Raw genomic sequence first — 27,800 nt, forward strand, 5'->3', positions numbered from 1 at the left:
ACTTCTAGCCTCCAAAACTGTAAGACAATAAATTTCTGTTATTTAAGCCACACATTCTGTGATGCTTTGTTATAGCAGCTCTGTGGAACTAATACAGGGTTGCTGCAGCAAACTTATATTAATGAGGGAAGTAGGCTGAGGACAAGAGTCAAGACACTGAGGATGACAGGACACAGAAGGAAAGTTGGTACAAACCTCAGGCATTGAGTATATGTTAACCCTCTGAGTTGACCAAACCTAAAATTATGCCTTGAGATTTCTTACCTGGTATAATAAATCCTCTTATTGCTTAGGCAATTTTGCATAGTGTCCTATGTTACTTGCAACCAAAAGCATCAAGAATGATATATCATATAGCCTGTATTTTCCAAAGCAACCCTGATTTCAAATATCCTATTTCACTGTCTACACAAGTACTGTCAAAATTAGTAGCAATTACTTTCTTATCTTTGGTTCAGAAAATAAGTTGATTACAGCAATACCATGCTGGGAAATAGGTAGAAATGCAGAAGAGAAAGGAAGGTTTTAGAGACAGAGGGCAAGGCAGCAACGCACAGAAGAAACTGACATAGGATTAATCTCCAAAATATACAAACAGCTCATGCAGCTCAGTATCAAAAAAACAAACAACTCAATCAAAAAACGGCAGGAAGTCCTAAATAGCATTTCTCCAAAGAAGACATACAGATGGCCAAGAGGCACATGAAAAGATGCTCAACATCACTAATTATTAGAGAGATTCAAATCAAAACTACAGTGAGGTATCACCTCACACTGGTCAGAATGGCCATCATCAAAAAAAATCTACAAACAGTAAATGCTGGAGGAGGTGTGGAGAAAAGGGAACTCTCTTGCACTGCTGGTCGGAATGTAAATTGATACAACCACTATGGAGAACATAGACCTGCTTAAAGAGGTAGCAATATCTCTTATTGACTTGACTTCATAAGACACTGCCCTGACAAGCCACTGAAATACTGAACTCATCAAAAAAATTATACAGACAATTAAGATTTCATGGAGAAATTACCACTTCCTACCCATTTCTGTAGACCAGGGTCTTATCCCTTTAATGCTTGAATTACTCAGCTGATCATTTGGTATCCTTGACCATATTTCTATAAATAGTTACCAAACTAGTCTTCTTTAAATGCCATTTTCATGTCTTCTATCATCTCCAGTATCTCCCTACTGTCTTTCTATACCAGATCCAAACACCTAATCCTTGATCCATTTCTCTAATGTCATACCTCAGTTCTTTATATATCATTTTACACTCCAACCAAATCAATTATGTAGCTACTCTAAAAAGTATTTGCATTTTTTCTGTTAACCTCTTTTCATACTACAAATAAACGTTTTCCTTTTGAAATTTAGATATACACTCTCCTTCAAGACTCAGTTAAAACTCATCTGCTTATAAAGACCTTCTGTTATATGGCAGTCCAATTTTGATAACTTTCTGTTGGTCTCTCTCTCTGTTTCTTCTGCACCTAGATATGGATATTACATTTGCCCAGATGCTTTCTGCCTTCAGATTCTTGTCAAGTGTATATATTTGGTTTTATTCTCCATGCAAGATTAGAAACCCCTCAAGGGCAGGAATCTTGCCTTCTTTTCTTATGAGTTGTCCTCAATCCCTATCAGTGACACACAAGATAAGAACTTTTAAATGTGTGCTGACTGACTTACACATGCTTTCATTCATCTGAGTGTATTAAGCTCATCAGCAGCTGGTTGAGCATGCTGATTTGAAAAACTCCTCAAATGTATACAATAAGTGATACATTTCATGTTTGGTGAATAACTGCTCTCACTTTAAAATTCTAAAGTGCAGCATAAAAATAGCATATGACAAGGCTGTCCATCTGGAAGTAGCGTTCTGTGCATTACAAAGTGAGCAGACACTAAATCCTGAAGAGGACTCAAATTGGAGAGACCAGTGAAGTGTTTTGCCAACAGGAAAGGAAGATGATTGCTTTTCTCAAACTGTGCCATGTTGCCAAGTATAGGAATCCAGCTGTTGTGTGAGATTTATACTCATTTCACTTAACTATAAATGCATCATGCATCATTTTTCTTTAATTACTCAGATTAGCTGGGTAGGTGTAGGTGATGCACTGAGGTCTGAGCATAATCAAAATGAGCTACTGTGATAAAGTGAAAGGAAAATATTTTTGTAGTTAATGGATGAAAAAGTATGTTTATGTGAAAAAAATAAGACCTTGTCACTGCAACAATCTAATTAGCATTAAAATTTCTTTAGTTATCCAGGACTGAGAATCTTCCAGTTATAGATGATGTGATTTTGTACAAGAAATCTATATCAATTTTTTTAAACTCTTAATTTCTTTTCTATTTTGTGTGCTCATATTCAGGGCATTCTGATGGGCAGCTTTATCCTCTGTAAGCATGCTTGCATACCTTTTCCTCAAATCTCTGAAAAGATTTCAATTTTTTGAATTTTGACATCAGAATTCCTGGCCAGATTTTCAAATCTTCTATCAGATTTTTCTACCCTCCATAAAACAACTCAGTTCTTATATGAGTTTCTCATCTAATTTTCTCTGTTGAGTATTTTAAGATTTTTCTCAAAATGTTCCATATTCTCAAAGTAGCCACTGTCCTGTCTATCATATTTGGAAATAATTTTTATCTCTTACTGGAAACCTTCACTGACTTTTTAACCTCAGTTTCATATCCTAGTGGTACCTGCTATATCAGCATGTCTTCTTATGTGCATCCAAGTATTTTCATTAACTATATTTAACATCTGTACACATACACATTTGGTTTTTCATCAATAAATGGTTGATAAATGGAATATAACTTTATTATTGTTTGATATTCATTTCATAACAACTTTACTGAAAATAAAGGCTATATTAAATAATCCTGGTGTTGTGTGAATACTCTTAGCACCCAAAAAATGCCATATCCAAAGTAAGTATTAATGATCATAATGATTAATCTAAGTTAATCAACTTCCATTGTTATCTTCCCCCAATTTTCATATAACCTTTATATCCTCATGCAAGTGCATAGCTCCTGTAGAAATGCCAATTTTGACTCCTTTCAGATGGCTCAGGAATATTGTTCTATTAGTCATTATTATGTAGCATATCCACATAAGTACAGTATTCCATACCCATTTATGATTTTTATTAGTTATTATAATTGCCATATTGCACTGAAACGGTTCAGCTGCTTCCTGTGGAGAGCATGATCGCTGCAATAACCTCTGTACATCCTCCACCCCACTTTGATTCTTGTGAACTCTCAAGTTTCAACTGTACTGCTTGCAAATGTAATCACTTGCACTGTCTTAAGTTAACTGAAATTTCTTAAACCTTTGCCCTGAGTCTCACTCACTACAGTGCTTCTCTCAGCCAAGTCAGTATATTAAACTAAGCTTTGCGAATAACATGGCTTTCTAAGAAAAAGAATTTAGGGTAAGTATGCATAGTAAGATCTACAGAAATATGGTTACTTTAAATGATTATCTTTCCAATGGCTAGTCTACAAGAGAGAAAAATGTTTTAAAACTTTAAAAAATTGTACTAGCTTTCAGTAATTCTCCCTTTGAAGAGACAATGACCTGCATGACATCAAACTGAAGAGGATAATTTAGCTAGTTAGGCATTCAGTGAGGATTCAATTGGGTCAGAAGCAATACTTTCCCTTATGAAGGAAAGTACTTTAAATTTTACTAGTAGGGATAGGAATATAGCTCAGGAAATACATAACTTGTTTAGTCACTCTGCCTCTAAGCTAGAGAATAAATAAAACTCTTAAGTTCCATGAGTTTTTTCTAAAAATACAAAACTGTCACTTTATCTCTCTCTCATTCTCTCTCTCTCTTTCTATAAATATATTTAGAAATGAGAGAGAGATAACTAAAGAGATTTTATATACATATATATGTAATATATACATTCCATTTTCCCAACTCAGGAAGCACTAGTACTGAGGCATTTTGAAATATCTCTACATTGAAGACAAATTTTGTAGTGGACAAAATGGTGCCACAAGCATGTGATATATTATTCCTCCTTTTATTTTACAGGACTATATTTTCGTGTGTGTTCTCTCTCTTATTAAAGCTATTTCTTTGAGTTACCCAAAACACTAGAGAAAGTGCTAAAGAGTTTCAAGTCCCTTTCATTTAATATAAAAACTGTGCAACGAAAATGATCCCATAAATAGGAATGATTTTTTTTAAACACTAATGTTTGGAGCTTTTAAATAGAATTCTGGAGTGTAATGTTTCAGAAGGGTCATACAAAATCCTACAGAGAGCAATATGACTTTGAGTGGGGAAAGAGGGATGTACCACATATAGCTTACAAATTGCTTCATCAGATTCTTCACGTTTGCAAAACTCAAGAACAGCAATTCCAATTGGCTCAACAAGTTTAGGCAATTACCTTACAGATGCAGTAACAGTGAAGAAAGTTCAGTTCAATTTCTGCAAGCACTAGTCCAAATGAGAACTGCAAGCAAAGCAATGAGTAGTGATTTTTTCTCCTCAGTTCTTAATGCTGTAGGCAAGAGATTTAATCCTAAAGCCTGTGCTATTGAGATCAGGGAAGAATACTGAGCAATGGGTAGTGATTTCAATGAACACTGCTGTAGGCACTGGTGGAAAGGAAATAACACAAATCAGAAGGAAAAATAAAGGGCAACTGGGAATAACAAAAGATAAGTAAGGCTATCAGTGGAAAAGAATGTTTTTATAAGATGATAAATGTGGAGAAACAATTTGTTCTCTTGAGACACAAAATCTTTTAAAAAGAAGTCATCTAATCTTTAGAGGGTTGAAGTGTTAATAATGTACTTGGGGATATTTAAGTTATTGTTGCTGGTTTGCTGATATTGCGGTTTTTAGCTTCCAAATGGCTTTTGGGTAAGTAACAATCTTCCATTTAAAATCTGTCTGCCCTGCTGACACTCTCTGATCACATTGCTTACTCAGAACAGGTGTTTCATGAAACCAGCTTTCAGTGCCAATAATGAGGCACCTTAGAGGGTCCACACCTCAGCACAGATGAATGTAGTTTTGAAGTCTGAAATCTCTGATGTGTTCAAATTTGGAAATTTAAAGCAAAGAGCAAATAGTTTTCTTGTGTAATGTTAATGTCTTTCTCTTCTTCTTTAGAAAATATGTGGGCTTCACGTGTTAGAAATGGATGTTATTTTCCCTGCATTATGGCATCATAGGAAAGATCTGTGTGGAAGAGAAGCTTTTATTCTCATTATACTGTGTATGTGGAGGCACTAAGAAATATGAAATCCTTCACTGGTGCAAACGAAAAGGTTTTCATTTCGTCTGGAGGGGAAATGTGCCAAAGTGGCTGAAAATAATTCAAGTAATTGGCAAAGAGCTGTACTCTAAGGAGCCTTTTGGTGTAATGTGATTTGGTGCCTTTTAGGGGAGCAAGTGAGATGTGATTCTATCTGCCCCTGAGGGCCAAGAAATTTTAAACATTACAGGATCCTTAAGGTAGATCATGACGAATTACAATGTTGAAAGACAACCTGGAATTATGAGATCCTTAAAAAATAATAATAAAGATAATGCTTACTGAGTTAGAGAATGTCCCTTACCATGTATTGTTTGTACTTTTTGCCTTAACACAGAGAAAATAGTCTTACTTAAAAGCTAGATGCTCCTCTGCTCACAAAGTCACAGGATTATTGCTAAATTCCAGTGCTGTGTAATACAGGATGAAAATAATCAACTCAGCCAAAATCAACCATTTATAGGTGGGCACCCGTGGCGTTACAATACACTGATCCTACTTACCGCAAGTCCTAGATAAACTCACAGGGCAGCCAAGTTTATTCTGGCGCACTCCCACTTGAGTCTCCATCAGCATCCCCTCTCATTATGGCTTCTTTGCATATCGTGGATCTTCTTCAAACAGAGGCTTAGAGTCTATCAGTTTTCAATGCATTCCTCCTCTGTTACAAAGGAAAAGGCAGACTTATGTGTTGCTTCTTCATTTGGAAGTTGCCAATTTCTTCAAATAATTTCAGCAGTGGAATTTTAAGTATATTTTACACAAGGATCCCTTAACATTCCTCTTCTTCTGAAAGTTAAATGTAAGGCAGTTTCTGACTATATTGATATTTCTCATGTGGAAATAAGTAGAAGATTTGGTTGTCTATCCACTCCAAGATTGTACAGGCAAATTATAACTTCAACATTGAGTATGCCTACTTTCTTTTCCCTTGTTTACCCACAAAATTAAGAATGAGGAAGACAAGTTTGCAGGAGAAGTTTCCAAAACAAGGCCACCCATGTACAGCACAGTGTATTAACGTCTGGGCTCTGGAGTACTCACTCTCCTACCAGCAGGCCGTACTAAACTGCAGATGTCTCAGGTATTCCCGGATCTCACTGGTTCGTCAAATTTTAACTAACCTCCAAATCACCTGAGGGCTTGTTTAAAAACAGATTGCTGGGTCCCACCCCCAGAGTTCTTTAATTACTTAGGTGAGGATGGATATTTGTATTCCTAACATATCTCCAGTTGAGTTAATGCCACCTATCAAGGGACCACATCATAGCTCAATAATCTCACCTCCCTAAACATCTCATTTCCCATTCTCCCTGACCATTTCATTTAGCATACTCTGAGGATCACACAGAAATGATATGTACTGTATGAGGTTCAGAAGTAACAGTATACACCTAAGAAGAAACCCTGCGTTCATGTTTTCATACAATTCTCTGAGTGAAGTGTCCCAATTTTGTTACTGGATTCAATGAAAAGCATAGGACTTGAAAGTCAGTTCAGGACTTCCAGTTCTAGATATCTCATCTGATATGGGGTAGATGTCCTTCTCTCTATTGTTCCTACTCAGAAATACTAAACCTCTGGATACTTCATATAAAACAAACATAAAACTATAAGGAGAGGAAAGAGGCAGACCAGCTGGGGATATTGGGACCTGAGGAACAACATGGCAGTGAATTCACTGGGTTTTCTTTTGGGCTTGTATATCCTATACCGGATGCTAGAGAAGCAGCAACGCAGAAATGCCTGTAGGTGCAGACCAAAAATGTCCCTACAAAAGCATGCTCTCTCTAGACAAAGGACTAGGCAAGGGCAGCATAGCAAGAAAACTTTTAAACAATAACTGATCCACTCCAGTCAAACACCATGGAAAAAAATGTAGGGAGATGGGGGAAATAGGGTGATGTTGGTCAAGGGTACAAACTTTCAATTATAAGTAAGTTCTGGGCATCTAACATGGAGTATTGTGACTATTATTAACAATACTGTACTGTATACTTGAAACTTGCTAAAAGGTAAGCCTTAAATATTCTCATCACACACATATACAAAAAGAAAAAAGGTAACTATGTGAGGTGATGGATGTGTTAACTAACCTTATTATGTTAATCATTTCATAATACATACATATATAAAATCATCACAACAAACCTAATGTTATTTGTCAATATCTTACTAAAACTGAAAAAAAAAAGAAAAGAAAAAACTGTGGCCTCATTCCCACTCTGAGCAACAAAGGCCAAGTGGTGAACCTAAACTTACATCCTTACCTGGTGGCAATGAAATGTCCATCCCTGCCAGGGTGGCGTTAGAGCTGGGACTTACATGCTGGCCTAGAGATAAAAAACCTCCTCACTTTGTGGTGCCAGTGGAGACCACATGGGATCTGGGACTCTCACTCCCAACCAATGATGATGAGCTTATCCCTCCTTCTCCCCACCAAAGTCGTATCAGAGGAGGCCTCATGGGAAGCCTGGATTTTTCTCACTTTCCAGCAGTAACAAGCCTCTCCCACCACACCACGGTGTCCATGCAGTAACAAGGAGACCCTCCCCCTCCCAGCCCTGGAGGGATCAGCATAGGTCTCTTAAGAAGCCTGTCATTAGCCCCTCTCAGCAGTAAGCAGGCACTCCTCTGCCCCTGCCGATGATCAGCAGAGGTACCTAGGCTTGTACTCCCAGTTGGCAATAATGAAGTGGCTTTGTGTCCCCCTTCGCCCACCCACATGGTACCACAAGGAGGGCTGCTCAAACATAAGATTTAAACATGACCTAGCATCTCATAACATAATACACAAAATGTCAAAGATACAATAAAAAAAAAATCAGTCATCATTTTTTTTTTTTTTTCTGTACGCGGGCCTCTCACTGTTGTGGCCTCTCCCGTTGTGGAGCACAGGCTCCGGATGCGCAGGCTCAGCGGCCATGGCTCACAGACCCAGCCTCTCTGCAGCATGTGGGATCTTCCCGGACTGGGGCACGAACCCGTGTCCCCTGCATCAGCAGGCGGACTCTCAACCACTGCGCCACCAGGGAAGCCCCAGTCATCATTTTTGATCCATAATTGGTCCTACACTTGGTCAATAGGAAACCAGAGACCAATGTTCTGTTAAACATTCCAGCAAGAGACTTTCTATCCTCTGTTCCAAATCTTACAGGGATCAGCTTTCTAAACACAGTTAAGATCGTCCTTCTGAACCACCTCACCCCTTACAGAGTTCAGTGAAATGTTTATTATTTTGCAGCCCAAAAGGTCTAAAATGATGTGATGGTTTTGTTTGCTTTTAATAAAGAGTGTGCGGTGTATTGGAAAGGTTTTAGAGTCAGTCAGAATGATCCAATTTCAAATCCCTGTTCTTCTACTTACCAGGAATGTGATCTTGAATAAATTTATTAACCTGTCTAAGCTCTTAGTTTCTTTGCCTATAAAATGCAGTATTAGCCATAGTAGTAGTAGTAGTAGTTGTTGTTGTTATAGTAGTAACTGTAGGAGCATGGCAGTCATATAATAGTTGTATTAATAGAAGTAGTAGTATGTGCTAGTCACCTTACCCATATTATCTCATTTAATACTTTGAACAATCCCTCACGAGGTAGATATTATAAACTTCATTTTAAAAGTAAAGAAACTGGGGGCATTATTAAGTAATTTAGTCAAGATCACACAGTTCATAAATGTCATGACTGGGATTCAAAACCATGACTGTTGGGCTTCCCTGGTGGCACAGTGGTCGAGAGTCCGCCTGCCGATGCAGGGGACACGGGTTTGTGCCCTGGTCCGGGAGGATCCCACATGCCGCGGAGCGGCTGGGCCCGTGAGCCATGGCCGCTGGGCCTGCGCATCCGGAGCCTGTGCTCCGCAGCGGGAGAGGCCACAACAGTGAGAGGCCCGCATACCGGAAAAAAAAAAAAAAAGGCTGTTAACTTCAACGTCCATATTTCATCAAGTACACCATGTAGCCCCTCAGAGAACTAAAAGCAATATTGCCTGTAAAAGAATTTTGTGCAAACATAGCAGATACTCAATTGATGTTAGTTTCCTCCCCACCACTTTTTTTTTTTTTTTTTTTTTTTTGTGGTACGCGGGCCTCTCGCTGTTTTGGCTTCTCCCGTATGCGGAGCACAGGCTCCAGACGCGCAGGCTCCGCGGCATGTGGGATCTTCCCGGACCGGGGCACGAACCTGCGTCCCCTGCATCGGCAGGCGGACTCTCAACCACTGCGCCACCAGGGAAGCCCTCCCCACCACTTTTAAGTAATATATGTATATATACGCACACACACACATATATACACATGTATGTGTAGCTTCATGTCAGTGACCTTATAAAAAAATCTTCCAGCTGATTTGTAAAATTTAATACTTTTAGTTCTCATATCAGATAAACCCAATGATATAATTTCCCAGTAATATAAAGATTATAAAATTTTAATATATTTACATTTCCAGATTATTACTTTCTTTAGAAATTTTATCAGGTACCTTATGAAGGCACTTGACTAGGTTAATAACAATAAGAAGAAACTCAAGGGTCAGTTACTATTCTGTGTACCTAGAGCCTTAAGATATTCTTGTTTCCAAAGCACAATATGATAGAATAATGCCATTATCAACATTTTCAATAAATTAATCCAAAAATAAATAAGTAAAACTCTCATTCAATTGTTGTTTTTTTTTTTAACATGCAAAGGCAACCGATAAGGAAGACATGAAATCAAGAAATAGAGCTCCAACAACAGGAGTCAAGTGAAGGGAATTTCCAGGATCACAGCTGCATAGCAGGCCTAGAAAATTAGGAGTCAATACTGGAGCAATAAGATAAGAATCTGTTCTGGAGGGAAACTGCTGGAGGAAACAAAACGTAGTACAAAAATAATCTGATATATTTGATCATGCAGAAACTGTACTGAAGGCTGTTGGAGGTTGTGAGAAGAACAACGTTTTCTGGTCCACAGAAAACTAGACAAATGAGAACAATAAGGGAATTATTGACACTTAAAAAAAAATTATTCAGAAAAGCAAACAGTTATGCTCCTTGGCTCTACAGTGAACAGTATTTATTCAGAATAATATAAAAAGTAAATATAACTTTAACTTCAAACTAGGACATGCTGATATTGGAATAATAAAGGGGAAACAGAGAGGAAGCCAGAAGAGAGCTAACTCCTCATCTGCCATGATAAGAAGTCAATGGAGGAGGCCTAAACTACATAAATCAAGAATTAGCAATATTATTATATTGTTTAGAATATGAACACAAACACACAGAAGAAATGGTTAAAAAGAGTTGCAAGGCAGAGAATAAGGAAGGGCAAAGCAGAGAAGTCTGCTTTGTGAGAAATGATTTTAATACCATTTTTGTTTATTAACTGGGTATGTATTACTTTAAATTTTTAAAAAGAATAAAACTGCAAAACAGTATATATGGTATTAATTTTATTTACATGAATTTTATAAAATTTAATATAATATATTAAAGCTTTAGTATCGGGAGTTATAAAGCCAGAGGTAACTTTTTGCCCTTACTTCAACATAGTGTATCAAACGAGGTAAGAAAAGAATGTGATCAAGTTTAATATTTCCCAGTGCTCCAGGGAACTGTTCATAACCCTGTAAACACTACTCTAAATACAAACCTTCCTTTGCGTATTTACAGAGAAAATTGTTCGGGGCCATAATGAGTTGAAAGTCTGAGGAAAATTAAGGTGCACCTTGATGTTAGGTCTTCTTTGCTTTATTACCTATTTACTTGTTTTTTCCCTTTCTTTCTTTTTGGGTTCTGGCTTTTCATGTTAAAAGATCTCACTGCATTGTCTGGGCTATCTACATCAATATAGAATTCTGTTCTGTTTTGTTTTCAGACCATGCTATATTTCTCCACCAGGGAAATCTACACTTGAAATGGTGCTATGAAGAAATGAGAACATCAGGGAGAAAATGTGCAAAGGTAGGAGAGCAGTGATCAAGGAGCACAGTTAGGAGATGGAAATGAAGAGACAGGGAACAGCAATCACTTTACTTCAGGCTACAGTCAGCAACTAAGAGAGTAATAGAAGACAGAGAGGAAAAGCGCTAGAGATTTATCATGAATACAACGGCTCAGAGAAATCCTGGGAGACAGCAGGCAAGTTTTTTCGTCTCTTTAAACATTTTACTTAATTAAAGAAATAAAACATCCTCACAAGAGATTTTTAAAGATCCTTTTCTTTCTGATCCCCAATAATTTCAGGAATCCTAAATTGTCAGAACATACCACGATTTCAAAACCGGCTACCCCCCAACCTACCCAAAAAAGCTCTGGTAGGGAAGTAAATGTCAGCCTTTAGTTATGGCTATTCTGGCTTTTCCAGGCTTATTTCTTCTTCAGACAAATTCCATTCCCCCAGACGCTGTTCTATCAAGAGCTTCTCAACCATGCTATTAATGTGAAAATGAAAAATCTGCTTTATAGAGGCAGCATTCATGGGAAGAAGCAAGCTGGCTCAGTGAGCTTCTAAGACTCTTGATTACCTGGAATTCCTGAAGCTTTTGCAGTTGTTAATGTACCTCTTGCAAAATAATGAGATTTCAACCTTTTCCAAACAGAGTGGCTTTGTTTTTCCTCAAACTCTTGTTCACATTTTACATTTCTAATTCTAATTTCCTCTGGCCTTCTTCCCAGCAATCCCTACTTGAATTCTACCTGCCCTTTGCTTTTAATCTAGAAACCAAAATAACAATAATTATTCTATCAGATAACAGGTGATGTTTCCAAATATATAATAGAGGAGGGATGCTTTTCTTTTATTATTCTGAGTCAAAATAATATGTTGCTTAGTTCAAAGTAGGAAATTTTACAATTTAACTTTTTAAATTATCAAATAATTATTAAAAGAAATATGTGAGTTAGGAGGATCTTTACTTTAAGGTAGCTGAAGTTTGCCAGAGTAGCTTGCCTTGATTTCAGAAAAGAGAAAGTTTTTACTGATTACTAGTATTTGTAGTTTTCATATCGTATCACTATAGGCTTAACTTTCCTTCAACATATTGGAGAAAAAATTATCCCAATAGACAAAAATTCAGTCTTAATGTCTGAAATCTCTTTGCCAAGGCATAGCATTTTCTTTGAATTTCTATTTTTTGTGCTCCTTAAAATTTTCATATTTCTTCCTGTGATTTATCAGAAAGTTTGCTGTTTCTCTAGTAGATATCATGAATCCCAGAAGCACATACTCCTATACAAATGAAACGCTTCCTCACCTTGAGCATGTAGCTAAAAGAAGTTTATAGCAAAGCAGCTCAGAGTCTGGTGTTGTAACATTCATAAGTGTTTAGGTTTGGAAAAATAACCAAAAAGAGTGACTTTTTTCTACCAGACACTGTCTTTACTCCAATTCCTCCATTTTCCCTCTGCTGATTTCCATTGTGCTACTAACAATTTAAATATGGGCTGTTTTTTGAATGAGAAATATGTCAAACCCCTTAACATGCACCACAGGAATTTTTAATACAGAAAATGAATCTGAACTTATGAGCAAAAAAATCATCAAACCTAATTGATAACCTGAAAAACACTGGAGAAAACAGTAGATCAGTGTGGATGTCTAATCACAAAAATATCGTACTCTTTTTTTTTTTTTTTTTTTTTTTTGCAGTACGCGGGCCTCTCACTGTTGTGGCCTCTCCCGTTGCAGAGCACAGGCTCCGGATGCGCAGGCTCAGCGGCCATGGCTCACAGGCCCAGCCGCTCCGCGGCATGTGGGATCTTCCCGGACCGGGGCACGAACCCGTGTCCCCTGCATCTGCAGGGGGACTCTCAACCACTGCGCCACCAGGGAAGCCCCCTTACTCTTTTTTTTATTGGATTTTGTAGAATCTGATACCTGTTAAGTCCCAAGGTACAACAGTAATAAAATACACATGATTATTATATTAAAATCTTTAGAATGTTAAAATTTACACTTCTGATTCTATTGTTGGGTGGGTAACAAAATTTAATTGATGTTTTGTACACAAAATGATGCTCTAACTTTCTATCATAGTGAGAGAGCACACTTCAGTACAGGTTAATTTTCTAGATAACTGAAGATTATCCATAACATTGGCATAACATTGTTAAATTATTTTCCTATAGGTGCTATAAATTTACAATTACAACACCAATATACAATAATATCTTTCCATTTTTCCTCTGTGATAACCTTATTTCACTGTTCTCCATTTCTGAAGATTAAGGAAATTTCAATCTTGCAAATTCAAGCGCAGACAAAATTGCTTCCCATTTAAATCTCTTCGAGACCACTATGCAGTCAATACAGTATTTCCTACCTCCCTCTTCACCTTCCCTTCTCCCTGGATGGCTCTGGCTCCAGGGAAGGTTGACATAACAGCATGGCACAAAGGACAATCGGGGTGGGGGGCGGGCAGAGTAATGGAGGAGTGCTGCAATAAATCTGTGGTCCTCTCCATCCTCTATGGCCTCTGCTTCATGGGCCTTATCCCTATTTATCTACTGAGGATGTCTGAAGTCCTGCCATGGCCTTCACTTTTCAGGTACACTCATTCTGCATCCTTTTCACTCCAAATACATTCACTTCAATAGTCACGGTTGTTTTCCCTGCACACTGCTGAGGCGTATAATACCAAACCACGTAACACTATTCTCAGGCCCACAGTCAGGGCTACTTTACCTCTCAGGCACCATCTTGAGTGTGGGGTGTCTCCACAACGTTTGCTGTTTTCTTACATACAGAAATTCAGCACACCTAACTCCAATAGTACCTTCTCCAAATTTCCCTCTCAATTCTCCTGGTCAGGGTTTTAACCTCCTTGGGAGCTCTTACAGTGTCCTGGAGTTCTCGCTCTGATTTATGCTACAACCAGATCTGAGTCCTCCACACTGTGGCTCTTGATTTTTTAAGCCAAGCTTTTAGAAATAAAAGTGCTTACTTTTTATCAAATATAGCAATTAAAAATGGCAGGGGGTGTGGCTTTCAAGTTCATAGTCTCTGCTGGAGTATTTTAAAAATCAATCTTCAAATTTAAAACAGAAAAATGACTTTTTCTGTCCTAGACTATATCTGTCCTCCTCCTTAGACCAGCGGTCCCCAACATTTTCGGCACCAGGAACCTCTTTTGTGGAAGACAATTTTTCCACGGACGGGGCGGGGTCACGGGGATGGTTCAGGCAGTAATGTGATCAATGGAGAGCAATGGGGAGCAGCAGATGAAGCTACGCTCACTTGCCCGCCACTCACCTCCTGCTGTGCTGTCCAGTCCTTAACAGGCCTGGGGATTGGGGACCCCTGCCTTAGACAGTGAATATCCTTGTTCCAGTGAAGAGTTAAAATAATGATGATGGTGACGTTGATGATGATAATGATGATGTGAGAAAGAAAAATAAATCTGCTAAAAATCTCCCAGTATTATCCCATGATAACTACCAGTTTTAAATAACAGGCTCTCTTAGTATAACACCTCCCTGCTTTTTAAGATAAAATCATTTAGCCTTCTATCTATGACCCAGGGTCAGTTCTAGTTATCTCCTTAAAAATGCGTATTCTGTGATTCTGATGTCTTGCTTTAAGTCCTTCCTCTACAATGTATTAATTTGGCAAATGACTTAGACCCATACGTAAATTGGTCATAACAGCAACTCTATCACATACAATAGTTGTCAGGGATTAGTAAAAATAATTCAAATAAAGTGCTTAGCACAGGGCCTCCACAGAAATGCTCAATAATTGTTAGCTATTATTGTTTTAAAATTATCAACTATCGGCTTCCCTGGTGGCGCAGTGGTTGAGAGTCCGCCTGCCGATGCAGGGGACACAGGTTCATGCCCTGGTCCGGGAAGATCCCACATGCCGCAGAGCGGCTGGGCCCGTGAGCCATGGCCGCTGAGCCTGCGTGTCCGGAGCCTGTGCTCCGCGATAGGAGCAGCCACAACAGTGAGAGGCCCGCGTACCGCAAAAAAAAAAAAAAAAAAAAAAATCAACTATGCAGAAAATTTCTTCAAGGCTTACTGAATGTAGGCTCCTATTCTGTAGAGAGCCACATGGGTTTGCTGTTTGAGTTCTCTTCTAATCAGGATTGGTTGCTACTGTGCTTTTTTTCCAGACTAGGAGATGAGGCAGAAGAAGCAGAGACTAACCAAGTAAGAATGAGGGCCTTGGATTTTAAGCTATTAGTATAAAAATATTATAGTCTCTAGAGGGCAGTTTGGATACCAGAGTAAGGACTAGGTAATGCCTCTATTTTGTTTATCATAATAATTTTGGATTATTTTTGATTTTTAAAAAATATTTTATTAAAACTCTCTTTATCTTGGGCTTCCCTGGTGGCGCAGTGGTTGAGAGTCGGCCTGCCGATGCAGGGGACATGGGTTCGTGCCCTGGTCCGGGAAGATCCCACATGCCACGGAGCGGCTGGGCCCGTGGGCCATGGCCGCTGATCCTGTGCGCCCGGAGCCTGTGCTCTGCAACGGGAGAGGCCACAACAGTGAGAGGCTCACGTACTGCAAAAAAAACAAACTCTCTTTATCTTGATGACTGAGTGTTTTGGTACCATCTAAAAGTTTGTGCCCAAGGTAAAATCATCTCAATCTAATCCTAACCCTGTTGGGTACTTCAGAAGAACCATGGGTAGGGCTTCCCCGGTGGCACAGTGGTTAAGAATCTGCCTGCCAAGGCAGGGGACATGGGTTCGAGCCCTGGTCTGGGAAGATCTCACGTGTCGCGGAGCAACTAAGCCCATGCACCACAACTACTGACACTGCGTTCTAGAGCCTGCGAGCCACAGCTACTAAGCCCGTTTGCCACAACTACTGAAGCCCACGTGCCTAGAGACCGTGCTCTGCAACAAGAGAAGCCACCGCAATAAGAAGCCCGCACACTGCAGTGAAGAGCAGCCCCCGCTCACCAAAACTAGAGAAAGCCCACGTGCAGCAACGAAGACCCAACACAGCCAAAAATAAATTAAAAAAAAAAAAAAAAGAACCATGGGTAGAGTTAGAGTAGGTAGGAAAAGGAGCTTATGTTTACATGACACAGCAGGATAAGAGTCACAAACTTAAATATCTTCATGGCCAAAAAGTTGATGTAAGAGATTTTAGTAGGTTTGGGGTAAGGTGATAGTTTGTGATAAGGCCTATGATGAAAGCAAACATTTGAAAATTTGAAGGCATTCAAATTCAGATTTTTAAAGACACTAGCCAGCCAAATTTTTAAATAAGACCAAGGGCTGAAATTTTGTGACACTGACTTAAAAGATCAGTCTTGCACTCACCTCAAGTCAGAAAGAGCTAGGATAGATTTTCTACAGTTTGACTTCTGCAGTTGGATTTTGCCACTATTGTAATAGTGCTAAATCCTCCAGAGTGCTGAGGTTGGAAATAAAGATTTGCATTATTTCCATTGCATGTCACTGTGTGTCTTCCATGTGATCTTAAGAGAGGTTGCCAGATCTGTACTTATTATTAATGTCTTCTCTCTATCCACTTTCTATTCAGCATATAATATTAGAGACGAAAAAAAAAAAGCGAGCAGTTAGATTTGTTTTTAAATTAAAAATGTGGTGCTAAGTGAAGTCCTAAAATTTTCTTCTATAGGTAAAATTGAACACATTTTCAATCAAGGATGTTTTACCATCTACCTTGAGAGATAGGGTGCCATATAAAAAAGAGTGCGGGGGCTTCCCTGGTGGCACAGTAGTTGAGAGTCCGCCTGCCGATGCAGGGGACACGGGTTCGTGCCCCGGTCTGGGAAGATCTCACATGCCGCAGAGAAGCTGGGCCTGTGAGCCATGGCCTCTGGGACTGCTCGTCCGGAGCCTGTGCTCCGCAACAGGAGAGGCCACAACAGCGAGAGGCCCGAGTACTGCAAAAAAAAAAGAGTGCGAACAGCTTTGGAGTGAGCTATATCTAGGTTCAGATCCCAACTCTGTTGCTAATTAATTGTGTAAATTCCAACAGGTAATTTTAGCTCCACTCCTATATTCCTCGCCTGAAAACCAGGCTTAAAAATTCCCATCTCATTGGGTTATTATAAAAAACAAATATCATAACACAAATAAATAAAATACTTTGTACATGACAGTTGTCAATAAAAGGTTTGCACATAGTAGTATATTTATTTAAAGGTATGTTTTACTTACTTTCTCACTTCTTGGTTATATTGCAGCTTAGTATGTTTGCAAAATAATAACTGCTGAAAAGTTGATGGGCTGCTTTGTAATATAAGGAAATGAGCCACTATATATGATTCTGTGTGTAAGAGGGAGACAATTAAAGGCAAATCTATTTTCAATGTCCTCAAATATCACTTTAAAAAAATCATGTAGATAGAACAAAGTATGTTTAAAATATATCATTACTTTTCAGTTTTTACTTTGTCAGTTTTTGGTCTTTCCCTTGAGAATAAATAAAATCTTTGTTTAATAAACCTAAATTCTCAGAGGAATTACATATTATATGTTGATTATTACACTCAGCTTATAAGTGTATTAATAAGCCCTTTAAATCATAGAAGATTTATAAACAAATATTCACTAAAAGAATCTAGAGTTCAAAGTACATTCAATTAGAATTCAGAAGAGAGATGAGTTTTTAAATGCAATTTTAAACTTGGAAAGGGAATCTATCAGGAGGTAATTGATTCCACCAAAGAGAAGTAATGATTGAAAATGTTCTGTCACTAGAGGATCCTCTGGAATATTAAAATGCATGGAAAAAGCAGTGAGTAGTTTACACATTTGAGAACACATTTGCAATATAAAGCTTTGCAGTGTATTCATTAGCAAACATCAGGAATCCCTAAAACAGTATGAGATTATTCAAATGTTTTTTTCTTAAGCAATATTCCAAGGAGAATAGTGGTGTGGCAAATAAATGTATAATCAATTAGCAGTGTCCTCAACTACATGAGCACACATTACTGCATGTCTTGTTATACCAGTGACATTCCAGCTCTGTGCAAGCACATTAGCTGATTCTACAAGGTACATGGCAATATGTTCACCTGTATGAAAAAATAAGATGGAGCACTAGGGGGACTGGTAACAGGGGATTAAGACTTGTCTGTGCAATTGTAGATATGTATAGTGCAAGTCTTGTAGATTCGGAAAGAAAAAGAGCACTGACCTGACAGAAGCATATTTGTCCCTTAGATTTCTAAGGTCAAAGTGCATGATGATACCAGGATATATTATGGAAATCAGAAATAGTACTCACTAAAAAGAAAAGAAAACATTTGGCAAAAAATTTTAAATTGAAGACTTACAGGTTCTGAAAAATTGGGATGCCTTGAAAGATTTGAGATTTCAAGGGTTATTTTATGAGGGTTTTTCCAAACGCCCCTTTTTGTTAACTAACGTTGTAATGATCTTCCAATTAATGGTGTTTCTCTCTTAGGCTGCAGTTTTGCCTTTGCTCTAATCAATCCCTAGTGTAAGCACTCTAGTTATAATGTTAAAAAATGTTATAAATGTTAAAATATAAAAGGGCTTCTTCCTCTATTAACCTATAGTTCCTCCTCACCCCCAGCCCTTAACCAAACCAATGCTCTTGCCTCATCTCCTTTGGCCTCCAAAGTCACTGCTCCCAATTCAAAAGACTTCATTAAATGTGATTTGGAATGCTGTACCAATGTCTTCTTTAAGGGAAAATATACTAAAGAAGTAGATATAAATAGATGTATAAAATCGTATTGGAGAAGCTCAGAAGTGCTGCACTCAAGAAGAGCACGGCGATTGACAAGCAATTTAAGCTGGAGTGTGAAAGGATGCAGAAATAACAGGATTTGCATGAAAAATATTGAGATCATGAGAACATAAAATTTAAACGAAAAACTCATGTGCCTCATGATTTAATCATGAGGGCTGACATTACTGTTATAACTTTCAATATCCTTGGCTTTTGAAATAGTTCTATAATGAGGGTGAAGTATATATATCTATACAGAAAACCAGTGTTATTTTATCCAGTCAGCTCATTACTGTGAGAAACAGGGTTACATGAATCTTAAGTCTTAATCTGTATGTTGGGAAGCCCAAACATTAGGTATGGCTGAGCCTTTATTTTTGGTCAGGGATTCAAAGCAAAAGGGAAAAACTAAGGCAGGTTGTGAAAAATTCATTATTTAATCAATTTTGAGTAACCAACCCACAAAAAGCAGAAAGAAGTTCATATTGATGTTAATATCTCTGCTTTTATCGTATGCAAAATTTTAACAGTTGGCCAAAAGCAAGGATCAAGATAAGGTCTGTAGAAGTCATTTAAAGGGCTCCATATTGACCTGGTAAGTTTCATTCCCATGAACCAGGGAGCTGACATAAAGTAGGTCTTAGTTTCCTTTCCCTTTTATTTTTTATGGCATAATAGGTGATCTGAAAATCTAGTTGCACTTGTTATCTCAGAGGAGAAATGCAGTTCCGACTTCTGTTTATGCTTTCATATCATACTGTATTGCTGTGAACCTTGATGGCACTTCCAGTGGGACGCCATGTTTAGCCCATGAATGAGAAGACTGTCACAATCAAAAGTGCTTCAGGCACAAACAGATTTGAAACAATCTTCCCACTGACTGGAAGAGAAAAGGCTGGTTCTGAAGATCATTAAAGGTTCTATTGATGTGGTTTCGGGGGGCACACATTTAGATTTTCAAATGTGTTTTACATTTGGAACAGTTTTACTCGCATTAAAGCTCAGTCGCTTTCTCTGAGAACTCTCCTTGTCATCATTTGCAGAAGCTTTCACAGAGAACTCACTGTTCCAACTGGGAAGGAGGTGGGAGAGGTGGGGAACGCAAAGCAGGTGATTGAACTAGCTCTCTTGACTCAGAGATGCCAGGATCACCTGCTTGGCAACATTCTGCAGTGAGAAGCACAGAGATGAAAGGGGCCACTGCAGTGTCCCAGAAAAAAAGGGGAAAAATCTTTTTGGCATTTAAATGTGCTAGCACTCTCTGATTTAAAAAGTAAAAAGTCTTTCTGTCAACTTAAATCAGATAGAAAGTAATTAGGCAGCCAAGTTGCCATGTCATTTCTTGGTGTGTGTGCTTATGTATATGTGTGTATTCCTTTGTCATGGTGACATTTTGTTGACCATTCCATTGTAAGGACATCTTGTTATGCAACATTTCGTTGTAGGAATGTTCCTCCATGCAGCATCTTACCGTTGACATTTTGTCATCAACATTGCCAGAGACATTTCATCATGCAATACTCCACCATTGACATTTCATCAAAACAGCAGGCTATAGTGGTAATAGCTCAGTGCTGACAGTTAGTATACTAAACCCCTTAATTACATTATTACACATGCAATTAAGTTTTCCTGTTCCTAATATAAAACTATCCCTGTTAAAGGAGGGAAGACACCTTTTACATCCCCCTGCCCTGAATTTTTTAAAACAATTGTGAGTTGCATTAAGCTAAAATATTGTATATAAATGTATATGTCCTCAAAATGTCTTCTAAGGCCATTTAAAAAGAATCTTGATAGGGAGGGTGGGAAAACTAGTGCCCATGGGCCAAATTCACTCTGCCAATTATTTCTGTTAAAAAAAAAAAAAAAGTTTTATTGGCACACCGTCATGCACATTTTACATGTTGGCTATAGTTGCTTTTGCAGAGTTGACGAATTACAATCCAGACCTTCTAACACAAAAAGCCTAAAATATTTACTATCTGGCCCTTTACGGATAAAATATGCCAACCTTTGTCCTAGAAGATGCTTATTTTAAATGTGGGTCATGGGGCTGGCCACCATGATTTGGACCCTTGGAGCACACATGTGAAGTGCCAGGGGCTCCTGGTATGCAGGAAGAAACCGAAGACTTAGGGAGCCCAGGCTTGCACAGTTGCGGGGGCCCAATGATCCATGGTCTACCCTGAGCACAGGTTGGGTCTTGAGGTTAGGGGCTGGGATGCCACTGCCTGCCTGGGGACTGTGGTGGGCATGGGTGGAGGAGCAGGCGGTGTGACTCGTGTTTATTTCTGAGGATACTCTCATTTCGGGTTCCTGACATCAGGGTCTTCTCCTTTTATTTCTTCTCCCTGCGGCTGCTCCTCCACAGCACTGTTTGCCAGCATAGATTCTTCTGCTTGGATGTTAAAATTTGAAGTGTGTCATAGCTCAACTGTGAGCCATTTTCTTTTATTGCTATACTTTAAAAATAATAATAATAGGGCTTCCCTGGTGGCGCAGTGGCTGAGAGTCCGCCTGCCGATGCAGGGGACACGGGTTCGTGCCCCGGTCCGGGAGAATTCCACATGCCGCGGAGCGGCTGGGCCCGTGAGCCATGGCCGCTGAGCCTGCATGTCCGGAGCCTGTGCTCCGCAACGGGATAGGCCACAACAGTGAGAGGCCCGCGTACCGCGAAAAAATATATAATAATAATAATAATAACAACAACCACTACCTCTGGGCAATCTAATCCATTTCTAAGGCTTTAATGAACAACTTTATGCCTATACATTCCAGATTTTACCTCCATCCAGAATTATATATATAACTGCCTAGTTGATTTTCTGACTGACCTAGATACCTCCAGGACATTGCATATTAAAATGACTCAACATTAAAAGAAATAATATAAATTTTAAAGATGAAAATAAATGTAATCCATGTTACAGAATCAGAATATCTATTACTAGAATTTGGTAATCTTCACTTGAACAACTATTTGATTTCTAACAGAACACATATAGTTACAAATGGGAAGGAGTTACAACTGGAAAAGGTGGAAAACACAAAATTCTTCAAATTCTCTACCCATTGTCTTCACAAAAAAATAAATACTTTGAAGAATTTACATAGCTCACTGGATTCAGTCTCATTCTCAACTGTCTTCTATCTCTTTCACAAAAGAAAGTAGGAGTAAGTGATATGTTTATTCATTACCTGACCAATTAATTTGTCCTATAGCCTTAACAAAGTTCCCATTTAAACAATATGTAAACAACAGTTTAGTCCATTATAGCTTTGAAAAAAATCTTTGAATTTGAAAATTATGACATATTCCTATAAAAATTCAAAGAAAACTGATGAAAATAATTATTGAAAACCTCCCTTTGCCCAAGTCGCCATTTCTATTTCCTAGCAGTTACAACAATTAGTTCTTCAGTGCTTATTCTTTCAGAATTCTCTTTCTTTTCATCTCTAAGGAATTTCAATGAGTATTTCATAGGGAAAGGTCTTCCTCCACTTTCCTTACTTACATTTTCCCCAAATGCTAGATGAATTGCATTATCAAGATTTATTCAGTAGACCTTTATACAAGGTTGACTCTGAGCTAACTTCTGATGGTCCACAACTGGTGGCCCAGGAAAGAATGGCTGTGAGCTGGGCTGGAAATCAGGAAAATTGTGATACACATATTTTTTCCACAATTTCTCATTTTGCTACTTCCTTTTTGTTTCATATTCTTTTATCCTCCTGGCATTTACTCACTTAAACCCTGAAGATTTTCTGCTTCCCCAAGTACATTTCTTTTCTTATCTTCTCTTTTCCATTTATCTGCATTCTCTTCCTTTTGATTTGATTGGTTTTGTGTCTATAGATGACCCATATCTTTTCCCCTTAGCACTGCCATCCCATCTAAAAGTCTTTTTCTATGACTATTTCAGTAAATAGACACTACTGTGCCTCCTCTTCTGTGAACTTTTTCTGGAAAGGTGTTTGCTGCCATAGACATTTATGGTGACTTTAGTAACTTATTGCAAAGCAAAACACATACCATCATTGTTTTGCCTACTTTTCATTTCATTCTACCTCTTGATATAAAGGATATTAACATAGTCATCCTTTCCATCTATGTCAAGTTTAATAAATCACAGACTACTTTCTATAATTTGGTGCTTATAACGTTACATTTTGCTTTCAGAGCCTATCCCTATGCCTTTCTTTTCCATGTTACCATCTACTTTACCTTGCCTTTCTCCATTTGAATAATTATTTCTATCCTTTCCCACCAGGTAATGAAACTTTTAAACCCAGACATTATATTACTCTGCTCACCTACTTTTTAAATACAAAATATTTACCTGTGAAATAAATCTGCTTTGGTGAAACCTAGTTCTTTGTCAACTGACAAATATTAGCTTTCTACTGTCAATTCACCTTCTGGAGTCAAAATTTTACAAAATAGATGTAAAGCGAAATATACATCAGAAACTGTTTAAATTGTTTTTGTTCTGCTCTCAAAAACTTCTCTGTTCATATCTTTTCTTTCTTCCCCTTTCCTCCAATAATGTAGATTAAAAATGTCACCAGTGTCCCCTATTATAATATGCTACTTCTTCCTATTTTTTCCCAAATCCTGTGATCTGTAATTCCAGAGTGTTTTTTATTTTTATTTATTTATTTGTGATACACAGGCCTCTCACTGTTGTGGCCTCTCCCGTTGCGGAACACAGGCTCCAGACGCGCAGGCTCAGCGGCCATGGCTCACGGGCCTAGCCACTCCACGGCATGTGGGATCTTCCCAGACCGGGGCACGAACCCGTGTCCCCTGCATCGGCAGGCAGACTCTCAACCACTGCGCCACCAGGGAAGCCCCAGAGTGTTTTTTAAATGGACATTTTTCTGTTCTTTGTTGAAAACTGACAGAAGGATAGGAGGATTAGCAGTGAAACTGCCAGCAAAGGGTAAGAGGGGAATATAAGAATAAAATAAGGGGCAAGAGGGTAGTTTAAGGGAAATAACGTATAAAACCATAAACCAAGGACATGAGAATATCATTAGTTTTTTTTATAAAAAAAGGGATAGAGAGGCATGCTGACCAACTGAATGAATGGTATAGTGTAAACTTGCCAAGACTCACTATATGTGATTGCTACAGTCAGTCAAAAGTTGAAAGTATGATCATTGTTATATTTATCTGCTTAATAAAATTGCACTTTGATTAACAGAATACCAGAAGAAATCTTCATAGCTCTCTCTAGCATATATCCTGTGGATGAGAATTATAATGAAATTTATTTCTTATAACCTACATGTGTAAGATAAGGAAAAGGACAGGAGGGCTCCCTCTCTGCCTTGTCATTTGCTTTCTCTCATCTTCCCAACTTGAATGGAAGTGATCCATTGTGTCTCAGCTATATTTGGTACAGTTCTCAATTATATAACTTCTTTGGCTACATTGTAACTGTTTATGTACTTGTCTGTCACTCCTACTAGACTGGGAGACTGATCAGGAATTGATGCTAATTTATCTTTTCACTCCCCCAGCAACTAGCTTTATTTTCTTAAGAAATGTTTAATATATGGGTGGGATGAATGAAAGAGTGAGAGCAGATAACCAAGATGATTTTCTTTTGCTTTTGTTATTATATGATGGAATGATCAGAACAAAATTAATGTATCAAGTTCCACTATTTTTGTGATACTTATTCCAGATTTTTGTGTGACACGAAACCACAGAAACTACTCAAAAGAATAGATAAGAGAATAGATCTTTTTAATCCATTTTAATTTTAATCCATTAAAATTCCACAAAAAGGGAATAACTACTAGAACTAGAGCTCTGATTCACTAAAATAATAGTAACAATAATAATAAATAGCTACAACGTATTGAATGTTTACCATATGCCACATGCCATTCTAAGCCACCTATGAAGCAGGTTATATTTTTCCAATTTCACCAAAAAGGAAACTGAGGCAACAAATGGTTAAGTAATTGCCCAAGAACACAATAGCCAATGAAGTTACTAAATGATGAGCCAGCATTCCCATTATCAGATGAGATCAGAATATTCTCATAACACTATGTTTCTTGACATTTATCACACTTTGTAATTATACATTTAGTTTTTGAATATGTGACTAAGGCGTGCCTTTCCTGTTACACTCTACACTTCATCAAAGTAGAGCTGTGTCTGATTTTGCTCATCTAACACATGGTAGGCACTCAATATTTCTTGAATGAATGACAAGGTTAGCCGCTACTCAGAGCCCAGCACTCCATCAATGCAGTATAAGATAAGAGTAAATTGTTCTGAATTCTATCTTTCTAAATACTCACTGAACATGAGGAATTCTAGAAGTATTACTAGGAGGGGGTTTGAAACTTAGAAGACATACATCAGACTACCAGTCTTCATGTTATCAACAGCATGGAGAGCCTCAAACATGAGCACCTTGGGCCTGACTGAGACACGTCACTTCCCTCAAATCATGTGGAAGGATACCGCAATTTTCTCAGCCTTTTTTTTTTCTTATATTATCTGAAAGACAACATCTTTTTACACTAGCCTATTTTCTCCTGAAGCCCCGGTGAATCTCATCTCCATCTCTCCTTCAGCAGCAGACATCCCTGTACATATTCAGAAACTGAAAGCTTCTCAGCACCAGTGCCCAGCCAGTTAAAATAAGTGTCTTCCCTTCACAGCTAATGAGCCTCTTTGTACAGAAAAGGCGATTGTCCTCATGTCATATATTTAAAATTTTGCTTATCTTCTTTTACCTCCAGTGGATCCTGGAATCATTATCTGGCTGTTTCCTGACCAGCTGAGATTCTTCTCTGCTCATCCCACCTTCCCTCATTTCTGCATGTGATATTGCATTCTTGTAACCCGTGTGCCCCACTTCAGCTGCCTTTTACTCTCCCCAGGACTATCAACATCACAGCCCTTGTCAATTAAGTGACTATAACTTCCTTCATCAACTTTCCATTCTTTAGGAGAATTGAATCCAAAAAAAACATGTACTGAATACTTATCTGCATAGGTAAGCACTTTGCGGAATTCGTAGGTGAGCAATACTCTTAGGCTCCACCTCAGGGAGTTTAAAAGTCTTTGGGGAAAATCAAACACAAACCGTAATAAAAGAATGAATCCTACTCTACAGTGGACATAAAGTGTTATGAAAGATTAATCCAGCCATAAAATGGCTTCACAGAGGAGGTGGCTGAGTTAAGACTTAAAGGATAAATAGGATTTTGACAAAAAGAAATGAGGAAGGAGGAAGAACAATCCAGATAGAGGGAACACAACCAGCAAAGGCAGAGTGGCCATTGAGTCCATCATACATTCAGAGACTAGTGGGTTGATGAAGGCAGCAATAGAACCAGGATCATGGACCAGGTTGGGAAGACTGTTTAGGGCCTTAATTTTAAGTCTTAGTAAGAAGTTTGGACTTTGTAGACAATGAGGAGGCATCAAAATTTTTTGAGCAGAGATATGTCATGATTAAGACCCCTCATTTAGGAAAATCACTTACTATGAACAGAAAACATATTGAAGAGGGTTTAAAATGGAGACCAGATTTTTTTAAAAAGACTATACTATTGTAGTAAAAGTGAGAGAGAGACTTAACAAGGCCAGTAGCAGTGGGAACAAAAATAAGGATGAATGAGATGCCCTTAGGAAGTAGAATGGACAAGTCTGAAAAAATTAAGAAAGAAAAAATGTAAAAGGTGACACTATGTTATGGTTGGCCTGCACAGTAGAATCCCTACAGAATTCCTCTGACAGTCTCAACAATGTTTTCTATGCTACTTTTTCCAGGGAACCTTCTTTTACAGTCCTTGCCACCAGAAGTTATAACAATTCTACTAACTAAAGACAAAAAAATTGGAAAAAGTTCACAATGAAAAGAATGAAGTTGAATCGTCTTAGAGCTGGAATGACTCTAAAAATCTAATTTAACTGTAGAGATTCTAATATACCTCTCTTAGTTTGTAGTTAATAAAACCAAGGCACAGAAAATTAATGTGAGTCAGGACTGGAAATATGTGACAGCTGTCTTCTGCTCCAGTACTCTTTCCATTCCGTGTTTCTAATAACATAAAAGTCAACTTCTTAGGAGAAATTAGTTGACAGCCAATATAAGCAAAACCTAGACACAGAATAAAGGATCTGGGAAAAAAACACCTAAGTATGGGGACACCTAAGTATGGACAAGGGCAAGGGAAATTAGCCAGACAAATATAACTCTATTTAAAGTGTCGTACTGGGACACTTAAAAACCTGCCTATCAAAAACTGTGTGCCACAACTTTGCCTAATAGCTCCTAGAAAGTCTTTGTTTTTAAACCTGATTCTGCCTCAGGTAATATAAGACCATTTGTCTAGTAATATGGGGAATAATTATTTAATAACCTTCTTAATTTAACCCTTCAAATACAATATTAAATACCCTCTTATTTAAGATGATATCACCATAATTAATTTATCTTGTCTTACAAGACACAAAATTTTGCTTCTCTTCTCTATTTCCTCCTCTATTTTCAACTTGTTTGATCAAATGGAAAGACCAGGCTGGGAGACGTAGCTGTAACAGAGCCTCATACATACTGAGAAGAAAGGGTTTACTTCTTCATTTCTCTTTGTCCTACTAAAAATCTTTGTCCTACTAAAAGTCATGCAGCATGCTAGAAAAATTTTTTTATTTAGTGTGTTATTTATGTGTTCTTAATCTTTTGTACAATAAGTTCTTTTTCTTTTGACTATATTTATATCTTCATTATAATACCTTGTTCTGTGTCTGTGGGACTCGAGGGACATTGTTCCAGCTAATGA

General features: G+C 38.1%; 1 long non-coding RNA gene across 2 annotated transcripts in view; it reads right to left on the reverse strand.

Annotated features, from left to right (window-relative positions):
* LOC309823052 overlaps positions 1-27,800 on the reverse strand; it is a 206,260-nt gene that overhangs the window by 24,716 nt on the left and 153,744 nt on the right. The window contains exons 4-5 of one of the 2 annotated variants that reach the window (XR_014296804.1): positions 5,807-5,964; positions 4,438-4,493 (exon numbers count right to left, since the gene is read on the reverse strand). This is a non-coding gene — a long non-coding RNA (uncharacterized lncRNA). Of the gene's footprint in view, positions 1-4,437; positions 4,494-5,806; positions 5,965-27,800 lie in introns of those variants that run through there. The other variant, XR_014296803.1, reaches the window with a different exon arrangement.

Source organism: Grampus griseus, assembly GCF_964374135.1.
Source record: "Grampus griseus genome assembly, chromosome: 5".
Taxonomy (NCBI): domain Eukaryota; kingdom Metazoa; phylum Chordata; class Mammalia; order Artiodactyla; family Delphinidae; genus Grampus; species Grampus griseus.